At 47.1% G+C, this 18,699-nt stretch overlaps 1 long non-coding RNA gene across 1 annotated transcript; it reads left to right on the forward strand.

The window, feature by feature from the left end:
• Positions 1–9,896: 9,896 nt before the first annotated feature.
• Positions 9,897–17,476, forward strand: LOC311523849. Its single transcript, XR_014712437.1, has 2 exons — positions 9,897–12,114; positions 15,028–17,476. It is a non-coding gene; the product is annotated as an uncharacterized lncRNA (long non-coding RNA).
• The last annotated feature ends 1,223 nt before the right edge of the window (positions 17,477–18,699 follow it).

The following is an 18,699-nucleotide window of genomic DNA, read 5'->3' on the forward strand; positions in this document are numbered from 1 at the left end:
GATACAACATCCCTACAGACCAGTATATGGTGGAGCTGAGGCCACAACTCAGTGGACCCTTAGCAGAGGTGGCAGCTGAAATGCCTAAAGAACACATGAACGAGTACAAACTTTTTAAGCAAAAGGCCAGAATTAGGATGGGGCTAACACCCGAGCATGCCCATCAGTGGTTCAGACCCCTAAGGTGGAAACCATATGTGGCATTTTCCCAACACGCCTACCACATTGTTAAAAATAGGGATGCCTGGACATCAGGAGCAAATGTTGAGTCTCTGAAAGATCTGTCTCTCCTTACACAAATGGAGCAGTTCTTAGAGGGTGTTCCTGAGGAAATAGGAAGGTACATCCTAGATGGGAAGCCCAAAACTGTAATTGAGGTAGGGGAGATCGGAGTCAAATGGGTCGAGGTGGTGGAGAAGAAGAAAGCTAGTAGCAGTTGGAGCGGATACCAGAAGGGGCAACCCGAGAAGACACCCCACCATCGGAGTCAGCCCAAGACCCCACCTCGCAAGGAGGAGCCCGCCACACAGCCAGGGAAACCCCAGATGCCCTCTTGTCCCACCACCCTATTCTCCAACCACCCACATCGCCCCAGCCCACAGACAGCTGTGCGATGCTTCAAATGTAATGAGCTGGGGCATGTGAAGACCAACTATCCAAGAGCACCAGCCAACTGCAACTCATCACCCCGGGGTCCCACTGAGAGCCTTCAGGCCCAGATGCCTCACAAATACCCCCAGAGTAAAGGGAAACTGTGAGTGTGGGCGGGAGGAAGATTACCGTGTGGAGAGACACTGGAGCACAGGTGTCAGCTATCCACCAGTCTCTGGTGGACCCCAAATTCAATGACCCAGAGGCCCAAGTGATGGTGCAACCCTTTAAGGCCAACTCTTTTAACTTGCCTACAGCCAAGTTGCCCGTCTAGTACAAGGGCTGGTCAGGAATATGGACCTTTGCAGTCTATGACAATTATCCCATTCCCATGCTGCTGGGAGAAGATTTAGCCAACCATGTGAGGCTAACAAAAAGGGTGGGGATAGTCACCCGCAGCCAGTCTAAACAGGCCTCCACACTTAATTCCATTCCTGAGCCTCCTACAGGGACCCAGCCAGAGGTGGTGAAACTAGACCCCCAGACCAAAGTCTATGGCAGCAGTTGTAGATCCAGTTCCTGGGATCCAGCCAGACCCAGCCCAAGATTCGGAACTGTGGGGAGCAGTCAGCACCAGAGCCCGTGCTTGCAACCCCACCAGAGTCAGGGGAGCGAGCACCAAAGGGTGCCACAGAGCCTGCACCTGCAGCAGCAGCTAAACTGGTGCAAGAAGCTCAACTGGAGCCTAAAATACAACCCAGTGTACCAGTGGAGAGTGGTTCACAGTCGACAGAGACAACCCATCACCTGAATAACTTCCAGTGGGACCAAGCCCAAGTCCACAACCCAGCAAGGAACTAATGTCTCCAGCATCAAGGGAGCAGTTCCAGGCAGAGCAGGAAGCGGATAGAAGCCTCAAGGGAGCTTGGATGGTGGCACAGAGCGACCCACCACCTCTCAGTTCTTCCAATAGGCCCAGGCTTGCTGTAGAAGGAGGACTCTTATACAAGGAAACCCTTTCTGGTGGGCACAAGGAGGATTGGCATCCTCAGAGACAGTTGGTAGTTCCAACTAAGGTCAGTGACTCCTCACTTAGCGTTGTAGTTGTGTTCCTGAAAAATGCGACTTTAAGCGAAACGATGTTAAGCGAATCCAATTTCCCCATAAGAATTAATGTAAATGGGGGGGGGGTTAGGTTCCAGGGAAATTTTTTTTTGCCAGACAAAAGGCATTATATACATTTTAAATAATTTTTAAAATGCAATTTAATACAGGTATAAGTTTTAAACAATTTCAAACAAGCAATTTAATAAAGGTATTAAACAGGCTGGCAGTCTCCCTATCAGCTCCCCTATGCCACCCCACCCCCAGCACCTTCCGCCCACTGGTGGAGCCCGCAGATCAGCGCCTTCCCCCTGCTCCTCCCACCTCCAATCAACTGTCTTGCGGCGTTCAGGAGGCTGGGGGGAGGAGCGGGGACGCAGCGCACAGCCTCCCCGCTCCCTCCCCTGCCTCCTGAATGCCGCAAACCAGCTGATCGCTGGAGCCAGGAGGCAGGGGAGGGGAGACTTTGGACTTTGTAACCAACCTGCAAAACACCCTCAAGGACTCTCTAGCCCTTGCTTGAGAAAATCTACAGGATGCTCAACAAGAGCAAAAGGCCTGGTATGATAAATGTGCCAGAGAGCTTTCCTTCGGAATAGGTGACCAAGTAATGGTCCTGAAAGTGTTCCAGGCCGATAAGATGGAAGTGTCATGGGAGGGGCCATGTATGGTCCAAGAGTGCCTAGGAGCTGTTAATTACCTCATAGTGTTCCCAGACCCTACCCTAAAACCTAAAGTATACCATGTTAATACTCTAAAGCCCTTTTATTCCAGAGAAACCAAGGTTCTCCAGTTTACAGCCCAGGAGAGAGACAACGCTGAGTGGCCTGAAGGAGTCTACTATGAAGGAAAAAGCAATGGTGGCGTAGAAGAGGTGAGCTTTTCCATCATCCTTGGGCATAAGCAGCAACAGCAAATCCAGGAGCTGTGCACCAGCTTCGTGCCAATGTTTTCAGCCAGCCCAGGACGGACAGAATGGGCATACCACTCCATTGACACAGGAGATGCTTGCCCAATTAGAGCCCAACCCTACAGGATGGCTCCTCAAACCAAAACCTAAATAGAAAGGGAGCTCAAGGTCATGTTACAGATGGATGTTATCCGCCTCTCTGAGAGTGCATGTGTCAAGGCTGATTCCCCACTCTGGCACCTTGAGTGCAGAAGATGGGGACCTACAAGGATTCTAAAAATTAATATTGGCCACTCCAAGCTGGTATTAAACTCCCAAGGTCACAGTTTTTCTCTGACCTTGGATGGGTAGATGCTGCCACCACCCAAGTGCAAAAAAACCCAAACCTTGGGACCCAGGAAGGCGCACTTGGGAATTCCTCCCTGTGGGGTACCCTCAAGCCCTTTCACCCCCCCTCTCAGGAAGAGCTGAGAAAGAAAACGAAGGAAATCAGCTGTTGCCACCAACTAATTAAACAACATTTTCACAAACCTCTTAGAGACACAAAAATCCAATCCTGTTCTTATAAAAGGTAAATGTTATTAAAAACAAAAAGAAAAAGATACATCTGAAACTTAGGCTTTTGCGAGATTTAAAAAACCCACTTACAAAAATTAAGCATCAAGATAGCTTTCTTGAGGTTTAGCTTACAGGTTACAAGCAAAACAAAAGCATTTGGGGGTTAGCAGAGAGGAGTCCACAAGCCAATAAGAAATAGAAGAAATAACCCTCATCGCGTCTTCCCAGACATTCCCTGATTTACTTACATATTTGGGGTTTCAGATAAGCAATCTCTAGGTATGATCTGATGGTTTTTCATACCTGGCTTAAAGCTTCTCACAGCGTAAGTGCTGCCCTGTTCCTCTCTTCCCCAGAGAACACCAACACACAGACAAAGGGTTGTCTTGTTTTCAATTTTAAAAAATTCTATCCGTTTAAAAAATTTAATTAAAAAATTAAAAAATTAAAAAAACTCTTTTGGTCAGGTGCCCACTCCTTTTCTTTTACCTATGTTGGGAGACTTTTTTAACCCTTTACAGGTAAAACAAGCAGAGAACAGCCACCAAGAGAGACTTTATATCTAACTGGCTGGCTGGGTGTCCATAAAAGGGAGCTACCCCTCCCCCTCATTTATCACAGCATGGGCCTCTTCAGTGGTTCTGGTTCCCAAACCAGATGGAGAAATCTGCTTTTGTGTGGACTACTGTAAGCTAAATGCTGTAACTCGCCCAGAGAACTATCCAATGCCACATACAGATGAGCTATTACCCAGTTCATCTCCACCTTAGACTTTACTAAGGGGTACTGGCAAGTGCCGCTAGATGACCCAGCCAAAGAAAGGTCAGCCTTCATCACCCATGTAGGGCTGTATGAATTTAATGTGCTCCCTTTCAGACTGCCAAATGCGCCCGCCTCCTTCTTGGGAATAATTAAGAAAAGGATAGATAATAGGACAGAAAAGATCATGTAGCCTCTATATAAATCCATGGTATGCCCACATCTTGAATATTGTGTGCAGATGTGGTCGCCCCATCTCAAAAAAGATATACTGGAATTGGAAAAGGTTCAGAAAAGGGCAACAAAAATGATTAGGGGTATGGAACGGCTTCCATATGAGGAGAGATGAATAAGACTGGGACTTTTCAGCTTGGAAAAGAGACGGCAAAGGGGAGATATGATTGAGCTCTATAAAATCATGACTGGTGTAGAGAAAGTAGATAAGAAAGCGTTGTTTACTACTTCTCATAATACAAGAACTAGGGGGTCACCAAATGAAATTAATAAGCAGCAGGTTTAAAACAAATAAAAGGAAGTATTTCTTCACACAATGCAGTCAACCTGTGGAACTCCTTGCCAGAGGTTGTGGTGAAGGCCAAGATCATAACAGGGTTCAAAAAAGAACTAGATAAATTCATGGAGGATAGGTCCATATTAGCCAGGATGGGCAGGAATGAGCAACAGGGGATGGATCACTTGATGATTACCTGTTCTGTTCATTCCCTCTGCGGCACCTGGCACTGGCCACTGTTGGAAAACAGGATACTGGGCTAGATGGACCTTTGGTCTGACCCAGTAGGGCCATTCTTATGTTCTTATGAAGTTTGGTGCCTCAGGGTCTGGCAAGACAGGTGTTCAGGGATATCCTGCACATTGGCCGGCCCTTCAGGGAGTGGTCTCCCAACCCCAGGACTGTACATATGCAGAAAATCAAGCTCCCCTTTTGGGGTTACCTGGTGTTTCCCCCTCCCAGAAGTGAGTCCTTCCCTGCCCCGTAGAGGGCTGTGATCTGCGCTCTCTGGGCTAGGTGTACCTTTTGATCAGATGGACCTCTTCCCAGCAGCTTTTCCATAAATGCACCCTGTCTTTCACCAGCCTGGGGGAAAACACCCCCTTCTCTGTCAGTTGGGTCATTTGTGTTCTCACAAACTACCACCTGGCAATTTCCTGGTCTCAACTCCTCTGCTGTCCCAGGCATTGGAGTTGCATCTTGATGTAAAGAGACGTAAAGTTTCCAAAAACTTATCAGAAATAGCATCCTGAAAAACAGGGACCTGGATTGGAGTACCTTCCATCACCCCTTTCTCTGTCGCTGAGAAGTAAGCTGTGTGACTGCTCCCCTCCAGGAAGTCGGTCACACAGTTCCCTCTTAAAACCTGGGTCATGGGCTGAGTGCCTGGGTGCACAGATGCTGATTCAGCTACTCTGTCCTGGGCATCCTCTCCCAAATGACCAGTGAGGAGACATTCCTGTACCCCCACTATTCCTTCCCCAGTTTCCTCCTCTGCGCCCCCTCCTAAGACATGTTTCTCTGTGCTCCCTAGGAAGCGTTCTATCCCTTGTTCAGCTGAAAAACTCTGCCAGCTAACAACTGGGACAGTTTCCTTAATCACTGACAATGACAACATGTCTCCTGCCCCTGCACCTGAAGGCATGTTGCCTTCTGCTGGAAAGGAGCTAGGCTTAGCCCCTCCCATACTTGGAAGCACACTGCTTCCCTATGTTACATAGTCACAGGAATCCTCACCCACCTCAGTGGTTTTTGAGTTTCCCTGCCCCTTCTCTGGGACACATTTCTCTATGCTCCTTAGAGCTGATTTTATCACTGGTTCAGCTGCGACCCGCTGGCAGCTAACAACTTGGACAGTTCTCTCCCTGGCAGGCATTACAGCCCCATCCCTTCCTGATGTGGTGTTGCCTCCAGCTGCAGTGCAGGAGTTGGTCTCAACTCCTTTAGATTTATTAGGAACTGGGGAAACTTTTGGGATGGGGGAGCCTATACAGGAAGGATGGGCTCCACCTAAACCAAAGTGGATCCAGACTTCTGGCACTTAACATTAGAAAGGTTGCAAAGCAGTTTTTAAACTAAGAGATGGGGGAAAGTCAATTGCTGCAGAGGCACACGTGGATTGAACAGAGACTTCTCTTAGAGGAGAGTCTATTGATAGAGATTCTCTAGATTTTAGTCAGGAGGAGAGGATGGTAGAGGATAAAGTATGGGCCAGATCAGACGAGAAACATGCACATAAAGAATCTGACACATCAGAAAAGGGCAGACAAATAAATAGTGACAAGTTTTTAAAGTGCTTGTACACAAGTGCTAGAAATCTAAATAATAAGATGGGTGGACTAGAGTGCCTCCTGTTAAAGGAAGATATTGATATAATAGGCATCACAGAAACCTGGTGGAGTGAGGACAATCAATGGGACACAATCATTCCGGGGTACAAAATATATTGGAAGGACAGAACAGGTCATGGGGGGGGGGGTGGCACTATATGTGAAAGAAAATGTAGAATCAAATGAAATAAAAATCTTAAATGAATCCACATGTTCCACAGAATTTCTATGGATAGTAATTCCATGCTGTAATAAGAATATAACAGTAGGGATCTATTATCGACTACCTGACCAGGACAGTGATAGTGATGATGAAATGCTAAGGGAGATTAGAGAGGCTATCAAAATTAAGAACTCAATAATAGTGGGGGATTTCAATTATCCCCATATTGACTGGGTACATGTCACCTCAGGACGAAATGCAGAGACAAAATTTCTCGATACTTTAAATGACTGCTTCTTGGAGCAGCTGGTACAGGAACCCACAAGGAGAGGGGCAACTCTCGATCTACTCCTGAGTGGAGCGCAGGATCTGGTCCAAGAGGTGACTATAACAGGACCGCTTGGAAATAGTGACCATAATATAATAACATTTAACATTCCTGTGGTGGGAAGAACACCTCAACAGCCCAACACTGTGGCATTTAATTCCAGAAAGCAGAACTATGCAAAAATGAGGAGGTTAGTTAAACAGAAATAAAAAGGTGAAATCCCTGCAAACTGCATGGACACTTTTCAAAGACACCATAATAGAGGATCAACTTAAATGTATACCCCAAATTAAAAAACACAGTAAAAGAACTAAAAAAGAGCCACCGTGGCTTAACAACCATGTAAAAGAAGCAGTGAGAGATAAAAAGGCATCTTTTAAAAAGTGGAAGTCAAATCCTAGTGAGGTAAATAGAAAGGAGCATAAACACTGCCAAATTAAATGTAAAAATGTAATAAGAAAAGCCAAAAAGGAATTTGAAGAACAGCTAGCCAAAAACTCAAAAGATAATAACAAAATGTTTTTTAAGTACATCAGAAGCAGGAAGCCCGCTAAACAACCAGTGGGGCCCCTGGACGATCGAGATACAAAAGGAGCACTTAAAGACAGGGTTTTGGAGCAGAGCCCGCAGAGCAGCTCCAGAGCAGTGGAGCTGCAGGTTTTTGCCTGGAGCTGGAGCAGAGCTGGAGCACAGCTCCAAAGCCCTGCTTAAAGATGATAAAGTCATCGCAGAAAAACTAAATGAATTCTTTGCTTCAGTCTTCATGGCTGAGGATGTTAGGGAGATTCCCAAACCTGAGCTGTCTTTTGTAAGTGACAAATCTGAGGAATTGTCACAGATTGAAGTGTCACTAGAGGAGGTTTTGGAATTAATTGAGAAACTTAACAGTAACAAGTCACTGGAACCAGGTCGCATTCACCCAAGAGTTCTGAAAGAACTCAAATGTGAAATTGTGAAACTATTAACTTTGGTTTGTAACCTGTCCTTTAAATCAGCTACTGTGCCCAATGCCTGGAAGGTAGCTAGTGTAATGCCAATATTTAAGAAGGGCTCTAGAGGTGATCCTGGCACTTACAGACTGGTAAGTCTAACATCAGTACTGGGCAAATCAGTTGAAACAATAGTAAAGAATAAAATTGTCAGACACGTAGAAGAACGCAAATTGTTGCACAAAAGTCAACATGGTTTCTGTAAAGGGAGATCCTGTCTTACTAATCTATTAGAGTTCTTTGAGGGGTCAACAAACATGTGGACAAGGCGGATCCAGTGGACATAGTATACTTAGATTTCCAGAAAGCCTTTGACAAGGTCCCTCACCAAAGGCTCTTATGTAAATTAAGTTGTCACGGGATAAGAGGGAAGATCCTTTCATGGATTGATAACTGATTAAAAGACAGGAAACAAAGGGTAGGAATAAATGGTAAATTTTCAGAATGGAGAGAGGTAACTAGTGGTGTTCCCCAAGGATCAGTCCTAGGACCAATCCTATTCAACTTATTAATAAATGATCTGGAGAAAGGGGTAAACAGTGAGGTGGCAAAGTTGCAGATGATACTAAACTGCTCAAGATAGTTAAGACCAAAGCCGACTGTGAAGAACTTCAAAAAGATCTCACAAAACTAAGTGACTGGGCAACAAAATGGCAAATGACATTTAATGTGGATAAATGTAAAGTAATGCACATTGGAAAAAATAACCCCAACTATACATAGAATCATAGAATCATAGAACAGCAGGGTTGGAAGGGACCCCAGAAGGTCATCTAGTCAAACCCCCTGCTCGAAGCAGGACCAATTCCCAGTTAAATCATCCCAGCCAGGGCTTTGTCAAGCCTGACCTTAAAAACCTCTAAGGAAGGAGATTCTACCACCTCCCTAGGTAACGCATTCCAGTGTTTCACCACCCTCTTAGTGAAAAAGTTTTTCCTAATATCCAACCTAAACCTCCCCCACTGCAACTTGAGACCATTACTCCTCGTTCTGTCATCTGCTACCATTGAGAACAGTCTAGAGCCATCCTCTTTGGAACCCCCTTTCAGGTAGTTGAAAGCAGCTATCAAATCCCCCCTCATTCTTCTCTTCTGCAGGCTAAACAATCCCAGCTCCCTCAGCCTCTCCTCATAACTCATGTGTTCCAATCCCCTAATCATTTTTGTTGCCCTTCGCTGGACTCTCTCCAATTTATCCACATCCTTCTTGAAGTGTGGGGCCCAAAACTGGACACAGTACTCCAGATGAGGCCTCACCAATGTCGAATAGAGGGGAACGATCACGTCCCTCGATCTGCTCGCTATGCCCCTACTTATACATCCCAAAATGCCATTGGCCTTCTTGGCAACAAGGGCACACTGCTGACTCATATCCAGCTTCTCGTCCACTGTCACCCCTAGGTCCTTTTCCGCAGAACTGCTGCCTAGCCATTTGGTCCCTAGTCTGTAGCTGTGCATTGGGTTCTTCCGTCCTAAGTGCAGGACCCTGCACTTATCCTTATTGAACCTCATCAGATTTCTTTTGGCCCAATCCTCCAATTTGTCTAGGTCCTTCTGTATCCTATCCCTCCCCTCCAGCGTATCTACCACTCCTCCCAGTTTAGTATCAAATATGATACATACAATATGATGGGGGCTAATTTAGCTACAACTAATCAGGAGAAAGATCTTGGAGTCATCACGGATAGTTCTCTGAAGACGTCCATGTAGTGTGCAGCGGCAGCCAAAAAAGCAAACAGGATGTTAGGAATCATTAAAAAAGGGATAGAGAATAAGATGGAGAATATCTTATTTCCCTTATATAAATCCATGGTACGCCCACACCTTGAATACTGCGTACAGATGTAGTCCCCTCATCTCAAAAAAGATATACTGGCATTAGAAAAAAGAAAAGGAGTACTTGTGGCACCTTAGAGACTAACCAATTTATTTGAGCATGAGCTTTCGTGAGCTACAGCTCACTTCATCGGATGCATACCGTGGAAACTGCAGAAGACATTATATACACACAGAGACCATGAAACAATACCTCCTCCCACCCCACTGTCCTGCTGGTAATAGCTTATCTAAAGTGATCATCAAGTTGGGCCATTTCCAGCACAAATCCAGGTTTTCTCACCCTCCGCCCCCCTCCCCCCCCCCACAAACTCACTCTCCTGCTGGTAATAGCCCATCCAAAGTGACCACTCTCTTCACAATGTGTATGATAATCGAGGTGGGCCATTTCCTGCACAAATCCAGGTTCTCTCACCCCCTCACCCCCCTCCAAAAACCACACACACAAACTCACTCTCCTGCTGGTAATAGCTTATCCAAAGTGACCACTCTCCCTACAAAAAGAAAAGGAGTACTTGTGGCACCTTAGAGACTAACCAATTTATTTGAGCATCAGCTTTCATGAGCTACAGCTCACTTCATCGGATGCATACCGTGGAAACTGCAGCAGACTTTATATATACACAGAGAATATGAAACAATACCTCCTCCCATCCCACTGTCCTGCTGGTAATAGCTTATCTAAAGTGATCATCAGGTGGGCCATTTCCAGCACAAATCCAGGTTTTCTCACCCTCCACCCCCCCCACAAATTCCCTACAATGTGCATGGTAATCAAGGTGGGCCATTTCCAGCACAAATCCAGGTTTTCTCACCCCCCCACCCCCATACACACACAAACTCACTCTCCTGCTGGTAATAGCTCATCCAAAGTGACCACTCTCCCTACAATGTGCATGGTAATCAAGGTGGGCCATTTCCAGCATAAATCCAGGCTTTCTCACCCCCCCCCCCGGAAACACACACACACAAACTCACTCTCCTGCTGGTAATAGCTCATCCAAACTGACCACTCTCCAAGTTTAAATCCAAGTTTAACCAGAATGCCGGGGTGGGGGTGGAGGTTACGAAAAAACAAGGGGAAATAGGCTACCTTGCATAATGACTTAGCCACTCCCAGTCTCTATTTAAGCCTAAATTAATAGTATGCAATTTGCAAATGAATTCCAATTCAGCAGTTTCTCGCTGGAGTCTGGATTTGAAGTTTTTTTGTTGTAAGATAGCGACCTTCATGTCTGTGATTGCGTGACCAGAGAGATTGAAGTGTTCTCCGACTGGTTTATGAATATTATAATTCTTGACATCTGATTTGTGTCCATTTATTCTTTTATGTAGAGACTGTCCAGTTTGACCAATGTAAATGGCAGAGGGGCATTGCTGGCACATGATGGCATATATCACATTGGTAGATGTGCAGGTGAACGAGCCTCTGATAGTGTGGCTGATGTTATTAGGCCCTGTGATGGTGTCCCCTGAATAGATATGTGGGCACAGTTGGCAAACGGGGGGGTTTCTGTGTTGAGGACAGCAGAACTAACATGAGCTGTTGGTTGTCTGCTTCCTCCTAGCACAGGGCATTTATTCCTCAGGTAATCAGTGGAATTACATTGATAGCACCTTTTGGGCTCTTCTGCTTCTACAGAAGATTTGGGATGGAAGTTAACAGTAGAGGGATGTTTTTAGGTAAGAAAATGTTTAGGCTCCTGTTGGGAACACTGGGGCATGGCCACTAGGTAACTCGAGGGGATGGAAGACCACGAGTGTCGATGAAGCCCCCTTGCACTAGGCCCCGGTGTCCTTGGCCCCCCCACCCCCGCCTGGAGGCACTCGCAGCAGCTCTGCGTACTAGGCCCAAGTGTCCTTGGCCCCCCCCGCCTGGAGGCACACACAGCAGTTATGCTGAGAATCTGCAACAGTATGTTGCAGAGTCAGACTGCCTGAAACTAGCAGCTTTATGTATAGTTTAACAAATGATACAGAGAATCAGGGAACTAGCTGGGAACTGGATTGGCTGGCTATATGGATACTTGGGGCAGCTTGCTATTGGACAAGTATGCTGGAAAAAAGGATGTATAAAAGCCTGTGTAACTTCCTGCTCTGTTGTGCAGGATTTGAGATTTTATTCTCCCTGTACCTTTTTGCAGCTGCAAATAAACTTTTCTGCTTCTCCACCCCGTTGTGATTATTGGGTGCAGCACACCGGGTAACGAACCAACTCAAGCTGTTGTTCAGCCTCTCGGCACTGGGTGCCGGCAACAGCTTTTGGCATCCCTGGGTGGGCGACGAGGCTGCAATTTAGCCTTGCCCGGACCCCTCCTGGAGGTCGAGGATTGTGGCGAGAACCGACGCCCAGCGCGCACCGGTGAGTTCATCGGGGGCCTCGGAGGAGACGCGATTTGATCGACCCCAGAGGGCACAACGGTGCAACGCACTCATATAGTGGAGAAGCTGTTGTGGACGGCGGTGAAGAACCGGTCCCTTAGACATGGGGGAGGAGCAGCTGCAGGCCACGGTGAAGAACCGGTCCCTTGGATAAGGTAGGAACCTTTTAAAATCCGGATTGTATGCTCTGTTGGAACCTGGGGACGCCCAGAGTTACCCTGTAGGTATGGGACAGGGACAGAGCTCAGAGGTTAGGGCACGGTGTACGCCCCTAGAGTGCATTCTAGCAAACTGGAAGGTATTTGGTGCGGATCCGATGACTAAGAGCCAATTAAAACGATTCTGTACAGTTGACTGGCCTCAATATCAGCTAGAGGACCAGGAATGGTGGCCACCAGGAGGGTCAATTAATTACAACACGATCCTTCAGTTACTCCTGTTCTGTCAGAGAACAAGGAAATAGAATGAACATATGTATGCGCATTTGTTTCTGACTTTATATACTCGACCAGATATTTTACAGCGCTGTAATCTGACTCCGACTGGTTCGGTAGTAGCTAATGTTAGTCCCCAGACCCCCACCCCCACTGTAATGGCAGAGCCGGTGTCCCCTTCGGCCCCCACACTCCCACCGTATAAGGGTAGGATGCCTCGGGTTACAGAGATTGCCCCCTCGGTGGGACTCTATCCTTTGCTTACCGAGACTGTTGTGGCTTGCCCAGGGGCAGACGGACGTCAGGCTACCACTATGCAAGTTTACACCCATGTGCCATTCAATCCAATAGACTTAGCAGCTTTTAAAACACAGGCTGGGGAATTCTCAACGAACGCAAGCAGGTTTATTTCAGTCTTTGAGGGGTGCCTCAGTAGTCACAAGCCGATTGAGACGACTGTAATATCCTCCTGAGAACCCTGTTGTCTGAGGTGGAGAGGGATCAGGTTACAGCTAAGGCAAGGGGAGCGTCAGCGTTCAAGCGAAAAAAAAAAAGAAAGGAATCTATCTGTCAAGTTCCTCTCCAAATAATTGTAAGCGGCTCAGGGCATTTCTGGGTATGGCAGGCTTTTGCAGGATATGGATCCCAGAGTTTGGACTGTAGGCTAAACCCCTGTACGACTGTGTAAAAGGAGCAGATCATGACCCCTTCTATTGAACCCCAGAGGCTGATAGGGCATTTAAAATCCTGAAAAGAAAATTAATGGAAGCCCCAGCTCTGGACCTGCAGGATCTCTCTAAGCCGTTTCAGTTGTATGTACATGAACGAAGGGGGGTGGTCCTAGGAGTGCTTACACAGCTGTTAGGAGCATGGAGACATCCCGTGGCTTATTTTTCTAAGCAATTGGATCAGGTTGCAAAGGGTCGGCCGGCATGTTTACGGGCGGTCGCAGCTACTGCCCTATTGCTTGAGGAAGCGGAGAAGCTAACATTGGGAGGGGTTATGCAAATCTATACTCCCCACATGGTCCGAGCCTTATTGGATGCAAAGGGAGGGCTTTGGCTCACCCAGGCTCGGATTGCTCGGTACCAGGCTAAGCTGTTAGAGAACTCTGAAGTCACCTTACAACCTTGCCCCTCCCTTAACCCAGCCACCCTCTTGCCAGAAACAGAGGAACAGAAACATGACTGTTTAGAGATCATAGATGTCCAGTACTCCAGCCGTCCGGATTTAAAGGATGTACCCCTCCCAAATGCAGATTATGAGTGGTACACTGATGGTAGCAGTACTGTAATAGATGGGCAAAGGAGGGTGGGTTATGCTGTTGTGACCCTCCATGACACTGTGGAAGCTGAAGGTTTGCCTGCTGGGACCTCTGCCCAGCTTGCTGAACTAATACCCCTGACCCGTGCACTTGAACTGTCAAAAGGAAAGCGGGTCAACATTTTTACTGATTCAACGTATGCTTTTGGTGTGCTGCATGCTCATGCTGGCCTATGGAAGCAAAGGGGAATGCTGACAGCCCAAGGCTCCCCAGTCAAGTACGGGCCCCAAATCTTCCGGCTCCTAGAAGCCGTACAACTCCCCTCGGAAGTGGCGGTGGTACATTGTAAAGCCCATCAAAGGGAGGATCAAGATGTGGCCAGAGGTAACGCCCGGGCAGATAGAGAGGCTAAGCATGCTGCCACCCTGCCATCCCCTCAGACTGAGAATGCCCATATGCATGCCCTTATCCCATCAGTAGGGGAACTTCCAACCCCTCAGTACTCTGGGGAGGAGAGACAGCTAACTAACAAACTCGGTCTCCGGGAAAAGGAGGGATGGCTCCATTCCCCAGAAGGGAAGGTCCTCTTACCAAAGGGCCTAATCCGGCCAGTGCTGCAGAAACTACATCAAACCACTCATGCTGGCAGGGAAGCACTTATCCAGCTAATGGGAAAATACTTTATCACTTCCGGACTCCGACCCCTGGCTGCCCAGGTACAAGCAGACTGCTTAGTCTGCCAAAAGAATAACCCCCGACCGGGACATCTTGTGCCACCAGCTGCCCTAGAACCCACTCCGGGCCCTGGACAAGTGTGGCAAATAGACTTTACTAAGTTTCCCCGGACCCAAGGGTTCAAATATCTCCTTGTCATAGTGGATCGGTTCAGCGGATGGCCAGAAGCCTTCCCATGCTGTAACTGCACTGCCAGAACAGTGGCCCTCAAGTTTGTTAAGGAGATCATTCCTCGCTTTGTACTCCCCGTGGATGGAATCTGACAATGGGACACACTTCACATCAAAAATCATTCAAAGCATCTCACATGCCTTACAGATCCCCTGGAAACTCCATACACCCTGGAGACCGCAAGCCAGTGGTGTAGTGGAGCGTACCAATTAGATCCTTAAACGGCATCTCTCAAAAGTGTGCCAAGAAGCCTCACTGTGATGGCCTGATGCTTTGCCCCTCGTCCTACTCCGTATCCGCGTTCTCCCAAAGGGTAGATTAGGGCTCAGTCCCTTTGAAATTATGTTTGGAAGGGCATGGCCTATGAATGGCACCCCGGTTCTGTCAGGGGAATGGGAGTTGGGTAATGGTTTTTTGTCACAGTGTATGTGTTCCCTGTCTGCTGTTCTCTTGTCTCTTCACAGGTATACCAAGGATTCCCAGCCTGTCCCCTTGGACTCTCCCGTTCACTCCTTACAGCCCGGTGACTCTGTGCTTGTTCGCACCTGGAAAGACGAGCCTCTCCAGGAAAAGTGGAAAGGACCCTATACCGTCCTGCTGATCTCCCATACAGCGGCAAAGATCGAGGGACACAAGAACTGGATCCATCACTCTCGTCTGAAGGCAGTAACCGCCCCCTCGTCAGCAGGACAGTGGACCATCCAACCTGCTGACTCCTCATCTAGTGACGATCTCGGGCTAAAGCTACTGTTTAAAAGACACAAATAGCGGGCACCTTAATGCTAAAATGGGCCCACCCAGGTACTGGAGACCCTGGGTTGGGAAGACTCTGGTCATAATTAATTGGGTAACATTGTTATTCTCTGTATTGGTATTTCCAAACTGTGCATATCGGGAGCATAACTCCTTTGTTTTGCTTGCGCACCATGTTGCTACTTTAACAAACCAGACTGATTGCTGGGTATGTGCTCCAACTCCACTATCCCCCAAAACGGGAATGCCCCTTGACATGCTGCCCTTGACCCTAGCAGAATTAGCCACCACCAAAGAGCAGGAAAGAACGGACTCACCGTTCTGGAATAAGACCTCTTTACAGCAGGCCACCTATCAGGACCAGGAGTATTCAGTTGCTGTACGCACTGAGGGAGTGCTATGTTTTACCCGAAACCAATCTGATCACTATGGGCATCCTGTGGGAAAGAGCTCCTGTGTTATTACACAGTGGGCTGATGGGTATTGGATAAAGACCAACAGGGGAGGCCAACAGTGTGGGTGTAATGGTTCCTCCCCTTTTAGGGAAACACTTACAAATAATCTTACCACAAAAAAGGGGTTTGGAAATGTAACTTGCTGTCCAGTTAATATCTCCAATGTAGCAAGCCAATGGTGGGTTTGTAGTGATCCCTATGGCGAGTGTAATTTGAACAGCACAATTAGAAACGCCCCCACTTGTACCCAATCAAAAAAATAAGATGCTCCCATAGAGGCATATAAATTGTTTAAAAAAGCAGCCAAAGCAGCCTTAAATATCCCAGGAATCCCCTTAAGAAACAGTCCTTACTGGGCCCTACAGGGTCACTATTTTGTATGTGGCCGAAAGGCTTACAAGGTGCTGCCAGCCAACTGGACAGGTAGCTGTTATATAGCTCATGGAGTTCCTCATCTTTCCATAACTGCCACACTGCCCAAAGGAAAGATTAGAAATGCCCGAGACACCTCTGTTGAGTCACGAGAAAAGACCCTGCGGCGACTGACTACGGCATTAGAGGGCAATATGAAGAATCCCCTCACAACCGAGAAGCTGGTAGGGTGCTCTGTACTGGGAATAGCACCACTGTTTACTGGGCCAGCCATGGCATGCATAGGCCGCTATACTGTAAGGCTGCAGATGGTACTTAAGAAGGTGGCCTTAAAGTTAAAAAACTCGGTTAGTAATTTAGGGTCAGCAGTAAAAACTTTAAATAAAGAGGTACAGCAGCTCAGGACGTTTTCCCTCCAAAACAGGCTGGCTTTGGACTATCTCTTGGCATCCCAAGGAGGGGTTTGTGCCCTCGTCGGGCCCCAATGTTGTGTATATGTAAATGATAGCAGTTATGAAATCTATAAAAGGGGGTACAGGCTGAAGCCCATGCCCGAGCCGGAGCACAGGTTGCCTATACTGCCCCAGAAAACGATTGGTTGCAAACCTTGTTTTCAGGCTGGGGTTTGTCGTCTTGGCTTGGTGGTTTATTTAGCCTGCTATTGAAAATTCTCTTTCCTGTATTGCTTGTATTACTGGTATTATGCTGTGCAGTATCATGTGTCAGGGCCCTTTTGCAAAAGTTAATAAGTCATTCTCTTCAGGGCTATCACAAAGTGCTTATGCAAAGTCATATTGTAAAGAAATCAGTAGCCCAAGTGAGAAAACTCAGAGCCAAGGCTGTTGAGTGTTCTCAAAGGGGGGAGTTGTTGGGAACACTGGGGCATGGCCACTAGGTAACTCGAGGGGATGGAAGACCACGAGTGTCGATGAAGCCCCCTTGCACTAGGCCCCGGTGTCCTTGGCCCCCCCACCCCTGCCTGGAGGCACTCGCAGCAGCTCTGCATACTAGGCCCAAGTGTCCTTGGCCCCTCCCGCCTGGAGGCACACACAGCAGTTATGCTGAGAATCTGCAACAGTATGTTGCAGAGTCAGACTGCCTGAAACTAGCAGCTTTATGTATAGTTTAACAAATGATACAGAGAATCAGGGAACTAGCTGGGAACTGGATTGGCTGGCTATATGGATACTTGGGGCAGCTTGCTATTGGACAAGTATGCTGGAAAAAAGGATGTATAAAAGCCTGTGTAACTTCCTGCTCTGTTGTGCAGGATTTGAGATTTTATTCTCCCTGTACCTTTTTGCAGCTGCAAATAAACTTTTCTGCTTCTCCACCCCGTTGTGATTATTGGGTGCAGCACACCGGGTAACGAACCAACTCAAGCTGTTGTTCAGCCTCTCGGCACTGGGTGCCAGCAACACTCCCAACCCCCTTCTCTCTTCCCAGGGGCAAAATGGGATCCTCCCTTCTCACCAGTTTTAAACCCCTCTTCTGTGGCCTGCTCTCAATAGATGCCTGAGTCTGTTCAAAGGCATCAGCTAAAAAAGCCATCTCATCCACAGTTTTTACATTTTTATCCCATAGACACTGCTTTACATCAGCCTTACACATGCTCAAGAAATGCTCTTGAGCAACAAGATCAAGCATTCCTTCAAAACTTGCCACCTCTTTACCCCTCACCCATTTTCCCAACAAATCTTTCATTGTTTACATATTCCTCATTACTCTTCCCAACAACCCTTTTAAGATTCCTAAATTTAATTCTATATGTTTTGGGGGTGTCACAAATATAAAGGGAAGGGTAACAACCTTCCTGCATACAGTATATAAAATCCCTCCTGGCCAGAGGCACAAAATCCTTTTACCTGTAAAGGGTTAAGAAGCTCAGGTAACCTGGCTGGCACCTGACCAAAAGGACCAATAAGGGGACAAGATACTTTCAAATCTGGGGTGGGGGTTTGGTCTGTCTGTTGTGTGTGCTTGCTGGACATAGATCAAGGAAACAAGCAATCCAACTCCATTAGAATTAGTAAGTACTAGCAAGCGAATGCGTTAGCTTATTTTTGTTTGGGTTTGTGATTTTCTCTGTGCTGAGAGGAAGGTGTATTCCTGGTTTTCTGTTTGTAACTTTAAAGTTTGGCCCAGAGGGAAATCCTCTGTGTTTTTGAATCTGATTGCCCTGTAAGATTATCTTCCATTCTAATTTTATAGAGGTGCTTCTTTTACCTTTTTTCTTTCTAATAAAGTTCTGCTTCTTTTAAAATCTGATTGGGGTTTTTTGTGTGTCTGTTCTCATCTTGTTCATTCTCAAGCCTCCCCAAGAAAGGGGATACGGGGGCTTTGATGGAAATTAGGGGGGAGTAGGAACTCCAAGTGGTCCTTTCCCTGAGTTTGTCTAAATTGCTTGGTGGTGGCAGTGTTACCTAATCCAAGGTACACGGGAGAATTTGTGCCTTGGGAAGTTTTTAACCTAAGCTGGTAGAAATAAGATTAGGGGGTCTTTCATGCGGGTCCCCACGTCTGTACCCTAGAGTTCAGAGTGGGGAGGGAACCCTG

The sequence above is a fragment of the Lepidochelys olivacea genome (assembly GCF_965140295.1).
Source record: "Lepidochelys olivacea isolate rLepOli2 genome assembly, chromosome: 7".
In the NCBI taxonomy this organism is placed as follows: domain Eukaryota; kingdom Metazoa; phylum Chordata; order Testudines; family Cheloniidae; genus Lepidochelys; species Lepidochelys olivacea.